General features: G+C 47.4%; 1 long non-coding RNA gene across 1 annotated transcript in view; it reads right to left on the bottom strand.

Annotated features, from left to right (window-relative positions):
• Window positions 1-63: 63 nt before the first annotated feature.
• The window catches only part of LOC109315333, a 20,743-nt gene continuing 11,803 nt past the window's right edge, over window positions 64-9,003 (bottom strand). The window contains exon 3 of the long non-coding RNA XR_002102481.1: window positions 64-202. This is a non-coding gene — a long non-coding RNA (uncharacterized LOC109315333). The remainder of the gene's footprint in view (window positions 203-9,003) is intronic.

Raw genomic sequence — 9,003 nt, 5'->3', positions numbered from 1 at the left:
TGAGCCCCATCTGCTCATGCTGGGGCAACCCATGCCATGCTCCTGCCTCCAGTTCTGGGATCTGGAGCCAGAGCCCCACATGCCTGCTGGGAGTGGCACAGTATAGTGTGGCAGGAGTGAAAGGAGCCGCTGCTCGACGCCGGGGGTGCAGAACAGCACCCAGCTGGCTGCATCCTCCCTGGGAACAGCCCACTGGAAGCTGCTCCAGCATACAGGGCTCCAGCTTCAGGCCCCAGGAAGGTGACCAGGAGCTGAAGCCGGAGCCCAAGTGCTGGAGCAGGAGCTGCCTGGCTGAAGCTGCTCCCCACTCCCTGACCCCAGAAGGGCATAGTGCCACATGGCACGATTCAACAGGGGCAGGAGAAACAGTAGCTTCTAGTGGGCTGCTCCTGAAGCAGCTGGCTGGGAGCTGCTCTGGGTCCCCCGCCTCCAGCAGCAGCTCCTCCTCTCACTCCTACTGCACCATGGTGTGCTGCTCCCAGCAGGCATGAGGGCCTCCCACTCCAGGTCCTGGCCACCTTTCATGGGAAGGTGGCCAGGAGCTGAAGCCGGAGCCTTGCGTGCGGGGGTAGGAGCTACCCGGATAAAACTACTTGCCTGGTGTGGCAGAGGCAAGATCAAAAGCAGGAGCAGCGTCTGGAGGTGGGGGGGCACAGAGAAGCACCCGGCTGCAGCTGCACCAGGAACAGCCCTGGTAGAAGCTGCATGCTAGCCAGCGCCCGAGTTGGCAGGAGCTAGCCGAAGCCTGGTCCCATGTAAAGCACCACAGGGGCAGCTGTGGACCGGATCCAGTCACCTGGCGGGCCATATTTTGCCTACCCCAGGTTAGTCCAACACAGAGGCTCACTCACAGCTACCCAGCATGACCAGAACCTTCACAGTTCAGTCCAGATGCAACACTTCCCCCCTGCACCTTTCATCTCCAAAAAACTCATTACTTTCATTTTTTTAAAGAAGAAAAATACAAAAGAACCACATTAAAAACATGATCTTTTTCTTCAGGTTAGGAACAGATGATGTTGGTCACTATGTTGACTTTGGAAGGTATTCAGAGACCATGGAAAAGTCTACATTTTATGAACCAGAACACATCAGAAAAGTCTGAACAGCTGGGTGTTAGGGAACTCTGTCTATGCAGCAGAGGATGGGGCTGATTGCTAGGAAAAAATATCAGAGCTTCAGGTGAGCCAGCACGTTCTGACAACATACATACACCAGCTTCCAGTGCTCTCCCACCTGCTTTTACTTACTTAGTCTCCCCACAGGCCTTTGGTCATGCTTGCACGGGGGGCACCGGCAGAATACACGGGGGGGCCATACAGAGTATAAAAGCTTCCTCCTCGGTAAGGTAGAGCAATGGTCTCCAAAGTGGGGTGCGCAAGACGATCCACTGGGGTGCAGGAAGAAAATATTAGAACTTCTTTTTATATTTATATAAATATACATCTTTGGGGTGCGTGCTCAAAAATTTGTTACCGATAGGGATGCGCAATCAAAAAAGTTTGGAGACCGCTGGGGTAGAGGATGAGAATAAGGACTGTGGGGGTGGAGGTCAAGGGGAAAAGTCTTTAAAGGAACGAAGAGGACACAGGCACATAGCCTGATGCCGTCAGAGAGGTGAGGAGGAGGATGAAATGGCAGAGGCAGCTGGATGGAATCAGAGGGTGCTGCGGGGTGTTGGGAGACAGTGGGTGGCACGGAGAGAAGGTGAAAAAGGGTGCTGGAAAGATGAAAGTAAGCTGACAACATGTCTATTGGAGGCCTCTGTATTGGAGCTAGACATCTGCTACAGCCTCTCCCTCAACTAGTCCCTTGGTCAGGAGACTGACAAAATCTAGGTGTTTAACCAAATGTCCCATCTTGTTTGCTTGTCCCTACAACCCAGAAGAGACAAAAATACAGGACAGCCCAGGTACTTTGAAGAGTTAAGTTCCTAACTCCCCTGTGAAGAAGACAGTTGGCACAGTATGGGGGGGACACAGTGCTGCAGCAAAGAGCTGTGGAGGACCGCAGAGGTGCTCCAGCTGTTTGCTGGCACTTTTATTTCCAAGGGAGCTGCTTCTCCGATCCGCTGCACAGGAACGCTGATGAACTCCCAGTGAGTGGAGGAGCAGCAGTGGACAGCCAAGCAGCTTGTCCTTACTTCAGCAATCCTCTGCAAATTAAGTGGATAGTAAACCACATAGACACAAATCACCCAGGTTCTCCTGTACTGCATTTTATCAGACAACAAGCAACACAAGAGGCCATCTACCATCCTGTAACTGCCCCCAGTGCAGAAGCTTTGCATCTCTGGGTGCCTACGTACTGGAGCAATTTTGGGAGAACCTCTACTTTTATTCTCCAGCTCCTTTTTTGGCCCTGAGCAGCTGTGTTCCTTGTCCAAGAGAGGAAGATTATCAATGAGCAGGTTTGCTCACAAAAGCAACCACAGGCTCTGCATCATTTTTAGTCCATTCGCAGTTTTTAGGGTTATATGCCCCAGAGGTTATGAGAGAACTTCTCTCTTAGTATTTCTGATGGACAACCCATACCAGTGCTCAGAACAGCACCAAAAATGTTTATTAGATCACTCCACCAAAGTCTGTGTTTGCAAGTGGGATGGACATAGATAAATTGCCTGCCACTTTACCAGCATCCATTTTGCCTGCATGCCTCATCCACACACTTCTGTTTCTTTTTTTCCAATCAACTGAGTGCGCGAGCACTTGTGATATGAATATAGTCACATATTTCATCTGAAACCTTTATTTCCCATTTATTCTCAGCCAGACCATTTTGAAATCCACTTCCCAGGAACATCTATGTTCAGTAAAACTTACGTGGGAAGCCACGAAAGTTAGGTGCAAATGGTGCAAATAAAACCAAAGGGAATGCCTTCAAAGTGCCACTGAATGCTCTTGGAAACTTTACTGCAGCACTTGTCCAGCACTAAATGTATGAGGTAGCCCATGGGACCAAGTATGCACCGGTATATTCACAATCCATTGGTAATGCCTATACCAATCCATTGGTAATGATCTAGGGTCATTTAAGAACGCATGAGAAGTGGGGAGGGTTGATTTCCAAGCTTCCTGATAAGTTGGAGGTACGTGGTTTGGGGTGAAAAAAGAAAGCTGATGGGCAGACTGGGAGAGCCAAAACAGTGGGAGCAGAGAAAGACTATAGTAGGAAGAACTTGTGTCTGTGCATTTTGTAAGGACAAGGTGTTGTATCCAAGTGCCGCATGCAAAAATATGTAATGAAGCAGGTCCAAAATAATGCTGGCATAAATATTATTCATCGGTCTCTTTATACTGGCTATGTGTGAATGAGGAGCAGCAGCTGCTGTCAGTCACTTCAACCCCCACCCTCCAAGGACTTCTTATGTTTTATGCCCCACAACAAGTGCTTTGCTTACGTTGAATCAAAATGAACCCCTTGGGATACAGAGTACCAAGTGGTTACCAATACATCACTGTAGAAATGCCTACCACACTGTTTTTCTCCATAGGTACCTTCAAAACACCCAGCAAGGCATGGGAACAGCAAACAGTACTTTGCACAGTGACTCTAGTCTTGTAAGTCCTGCTCAGAAACAAATCATGGCACCAAACAATCAGCATGTTTCAGGCCATACTACTATTCCGGGAGATGCTCCTTCAGTTAGCAGTGCTTCAGGAGTGATGCATAAATATTGTAGTACCCTCTCCGGAGAGATGCATCGCCCTGCTCCCTTATCAGAGTTTCAATACAACATGCACAATGTAAAATTTTTTTATAAAATCACCCCCCAACCCCACTGCTACTAATAACCACCCACCCCCTCGGTAAAGAAAGTGGTGCTCTTTGATCTGTAACTAGCCGGTCTGGTCATAGACACCACATATTCTTGCATCAATAGATCTGCAGTGAAAAATTACATGAATTCACTGTTTGGATATTTACAAAAAAGCGGATCTATAACCCATTGCGGGAATTGCCCATTATCTGGAAAATCCAACACTTGGATATTAAATTACCATGAAACTTCTCTGGAGATATATTGCACTAAGTGTCTTTGGAAAGGCAAATGGTTTACTTGTCATCTACACAACTGAATGAACAAAAATTAATTTACGGGGCCTTGTCTAAGGGAAATGTTGAACTTGGAGGGACACGCAAGCTTGGTATCAACCAAACAACCCTTTCATGAAGTTAGAGACAACCGTCCTTACGCTGAACTCAGAAAGCAGGGTTAGTTGAACTAAGACTGTCCTCAGAACTAATTCAAGCAATTCTCACACTCAAACTGGTACACAAGGTTTGCACACACTGGTCTCGAGGCAGTAGGCTGGAAGGGGGTATTCTCCCATTGGAACCAACATACAAGCCTAGACAAAACAATGCAGCCAGTAGGCCTGGATTTTCAAGATGCAGGAAATGCTGATTTTATTGTTTAGATTGCAATAGCCCCCAGAAGTGCCAGTTATGGAACAGGATTCCATTGTGCAAGGTGCTGTACAAATACTGAACAAGGTCTCTGCTCCAAACGTCTTACACCCCAAGAATAAAAACAAGAGACAAGCAGTAAATACAGACAAACAGGGAAGCATAACTAAAGCAATGAGACAATATTGGTCACCACAGCCCACTGGCAGGCAAGCTGTTTTTTTTGTAGGCATAGGAAGACCAACCAGGTATCTATATGTTTTAGGTTTGATTCTCCTTTCAGATGAGTGCAAATCAGTCACTAAAGTTAGAATGGCATGAAACTAGCATGAAAGAAGAATAAAACCTACTGTATTAAACCGACTGAATTTCCCTCGTCCCACCAGCATGCCAAGAAAGGCCCTCCGGCACTCTAATGGCTGAGCGGATGAGTGGGTGTGACAAAAGCCATCACAATTTTAATTAATTTTTTTTAAGGACCAGACCTGCTCCTGATATGTCACAGGGAGAATTGAAGAAATAACTGAAATTTCAGTTCAGCAGCAGTTCTGAAATATCAGAAAAGTTCATTTCTTTTTTTTTAAACTCCTGGCATGAAAATGTTCTGTTCAACTCAATTTTAACGCGATTTCTTAGTTGGTCGAATAAAAGGTATCATCTCTGAACAAAGAGTTTTAGAGTTTTGCATTTCTGTTCAACCCAAAGACATGCACACACTTTCTATCTCAAGGTCCTGGAAACATTTTAAAACATTTTGGTTTGTAACACTGAAATACATTTCAAAACAAGATATTCCTAATCAAAAAACTGAAAGTGGTTTCAGCTTTTTCCCCCAGAGGCTGGAGATTTTTTTAAGCCTTTTTGTGAGCAGAAACCATTTGGTGAAAAGATCACAAACTCACAAAATGTTTGGGCTAATCAAAACCCAGATTTTCAGTTAAATAGATTTCTGGCTTAAAAATTTTGCCTGGCTATCGCCCCAAGCACTATAACCAAGACAACCTAGTAACTCAGAAAAGTCTCCCAGTACTATGCACACATGATTTGCAGCTCAGTTTCACCAGTATAACATCATTGACACCAGTGGGCTCCTCCTGACATGCAGTCATGTAAAAGAACTCAGAATCCAGCTCAGCTCACCTAGCTTCTCATGCCTCTGACAGCAACATGGATACAGCTGACCTGAAAAACTGGATGGGAACATTACTATAAATAAAAATCCAGTGGGAGGAAAACAAGTTAGCCTTGTTGCTGGATAAACCACTTTTGTTCTCTGCCTATGGGTGCTTGTACACATGATAACAGCAAATCATAAGAAACAGTGGGCTGCTAGGATGCCCAAACCAGAGCCAGACTTAGGTCTTCTGAAGTGACCATGAGTCCTGTACTGGGCTTTTTCACTAACAGAAGACACCTCCCAGGTTTTCACTTCAGTGCCAAGATGCCCATAGCACCACTCCTCTGGGTGACAGTGGCCAGACAGGTTATCACTAGCTGAAGAACCAGAGCTCTGTCCTTTGTCATTAAGAACCCAGGACACTTCGGCAGGGCAAGGATGTGGGCAGGATGCTACATTAGGGAGAAGAGGAACAGTGACTTCTTTTGCAGGAGAAAAATGAAGCCCCTTGCAAATAGCCATTGTCCCTTCTGGCTCCTACCCCATGTGGCTGCTTATTTCAAGCGCATCAGAGAGCCACCTCTGGTATCAGCTGCATGTCCTGGTAAAATTGAGTTCAGACAGCTCCACAGCCGCCGATCGATACCACTTCAATCAGACTGTCTTCACTGCCTGGGGGGGAATCTCCCCATTCTGGCTCTGGTGGGATGTGCTGGATTCAGTTTTATGCAAGAATTGACAGGGACATTTTTAACCCTTCCTGCCTCTGTCAAGTATGCTGAGAAAGCAGCTAAGAGATCAACAATGATCCTCATCAAGCAGCTCCTATACAGTGGAAAGGTGAATGACAAGGGACTAGCATAAAATGAGGAGGAGCTGATGCAGCTGCTTCAGATTCTCAAGGCTCTCTGTCTCGCATCCAAGTGAGCTGGTTTATTTGCAGAGAGGGGATTTATCTTGAGAGAAAAATAATAGTGATCTGTACACAAAGATACACACACATCTCGGGGAAGTCCCTGCAGCAACAGAACATATCCTTCCTCTTCAGGAACCTTTCTGCTGAACATGCTCTTGATAAAAGGATGCCTGGGAGAGACAATGAGTAGCCTAAACTCTGAATAAAAGAGTAGGTCAAATCATGCAAATTGTTAGGTTCCTCTAATAAACTCTTACAGTTAGGAAATCTGCAGATCTGAACAACAGAAACACTGCCATGATTTTGAGGAACCTCTTCAAAAAAAAAAAAAAAAGGCAATTATGAAATCAAAGCAAAGTTTGCAAACGTTAATTTACCAAGCAGCCTCCACCCTCCTCACTTGTATTCATCTTTTCTATAAAAGAAAACAAACACTGTATTTAAGGAGAAAATCATGTGCTTCTCTGCACATGGGTATTTTACTTCAAGCTGGTTAATATCACCAGTTGTAAATCAATATATGGTAAGAGCACTCCCATGACTTTTTCCCCCCCCCAATGATGTAACACTGGGGAAATCAATAATGCCGGGGTGGTGAAAGGCAAGGTGATCAGATACCATGGTGATGGCAACCAGACAGACAAATGCTAGCAGTATAAAAAGGAACCTTGTAATATGCAGACTATCAGCCTCAACATACCAGCTGTGAAGGTAAAGGTTTCTCCAGTGAACCTTTTCCCCCTTCTTACAGACAAGCAACACCTTTCAAGGTAATGTTTGTCAGGCTCTGATCACAGGCTGCCTTTGTCTGGAAATGGCTCGGCAATGGCTGAACGCAGCTTAATGAGCTTGCCCCCCCACCCCTTTCCTTGGACATTCCACTCTGGGGATGCGGAGGGTGGGAAATGTTATTGAAAAGTGGTCCGGTTTCAATTATCACTGGGCTTTTGACTGCAACCAACTGTGGGTTATCAGAGGTTTATTTGCTAGCCAGAAAGCAACCACGTTGGCTAGTTTAGGATGCGGTATCTGCCATCAGATGGAGAAATACTGGAGCCTACATACCGAGGGGAGTTAGTTCACATGGAAGGGGGAGAATGAGCAAGGAGATCTAGACAAGGCTCTCTCTTGGGGAAGAATATTTGGCTGGCTACTTTCTCTACTCGCTGGCCAAGGGCTTACGTGCTCAGAACAGCGTTGCTAATTAGAGGAGAGAGGCTGTATTGTCAGCACGGCGGATTGATTAGTGGAAAAATCTACAACTTCAGAGGCTGCAGTGGAATTTTTGACTGTCCACAGCATCGACATAACTCGGCACCCAGTCAAGTCAATGAATAAATGGCCAGTGGCTTCAATAGGAGCAGAATGAAACCAGTGCTGAGCATTTGGAAAGATCCTGCCCTCTGGGTTTTCAGAGCTAGAGAGCTCAGGTAACAAGTCAATCTCAATTGCCCGGCCCCTGCTCCTAGACTGGGAACATGCCCCTGAGCAAGGCAACCGAGTTGGAGCTAGCCAGGGAAGGACCATTTTAACAGCAGCATAAAAGTTGCCAGGAAAACAGCAGAAGTGTCAAGCTGTCTTTTCTTCTTAATTAACCAGCCACCATTGGGTGAGCAAAACATGGAGAAGCCCAGGGCAGGGAGGGGGGAATGATCAAAAGTTGTGAGCACTGACCAGCACCTGGGGGGTCTTGTTTTGATAAAGGCAAATAAGAGATTTGACAGCAGTTTTAAAATGCAGCTCTGTGCATGTGGAGCCAAGAGCATTTGGTCCCCACTCTGTGTGACAGACAGCGTGTTCATCCAGCACCTCCAAAAATAATTAAAACTGCTTAGCTCTGTGCAGCCTGTCACAGCACTCCCAGCTACAGCAGGCTGGGGAATTTGCCTGCAACGCTACAGGGCTGTATCCCATCTTCTACGGAGAAGTGCATGATACACAGCTGCTGGGAAGTTGGTCTGCTCCCCTGCCCCTGCCTTTACCACAACCAGAAAGCTAATGGGTGGATTCTCCTGTGGGTATTTCTGTATGTCCTTCCCGGGAACGCCCGTCTACCTGGGAATCCTGTATGCAGCTCCCATTAAAGAAGGGAGCTGAAGAAAGGGCATCCTCCTCTGCACGAGGCTGCCCTTGGTAAGGAAGAGCTGACACACAAAAAGCAGCAAAGCAGGGAAGAGAGGAGGGCACTGCAGAGCGGGCAGGGTGGACGGTCCAGCGATCTTTTGTTCCAGCACCCACGCCTGGAAAAGCCAAGCTCTGCCTTAAAGAGAAGGCAATAGGAGGTGCTGCCAGCACGCTGCAGCAGATGTCGGGGGACCTCCGTGCCCTCTACCTTCCCTCCCCGCTCAGGGCGCCCCACGGCACCGCTTTGCTGTGAAAACCCAGCAACTCGCAAGAGAGCCGCAGGCTTGCGACCGCCCGGGCTCTCGGCCGCCAGCCGCTCGCCGCCCCCCGGGACGTTATAAAAGAATGGCCGAGCCCCGCGACCTCCCTTCCGTGTTGTCGCCCTCAAGCAGGCGCGCTCCGGGGGCCGCCCGCGGCCGGCAGGCGGGCGGGCGGC

The sequence above is a fragment of the Crocodylus porosus genome, unplaced genomic scaffold (assembly GCF_001723895.1).
Source record: "Crocodylus porosus isolate Cpor-Errol unplaced genomic scaffold, CroPor_comp1, whole genome shotgun sequence".
Classification (NCBI taxonomy): Eukaryota; Metazoa; Chordata; order Crocodylia; family Crocodylidae; genus Crocodylus; species Crocodylus porosus.
The sequence above is the reverse complement of the archived record's forward strand: the minus strand, read 5'-3'. Positions and strand labels throughout refer to the sequence as shown.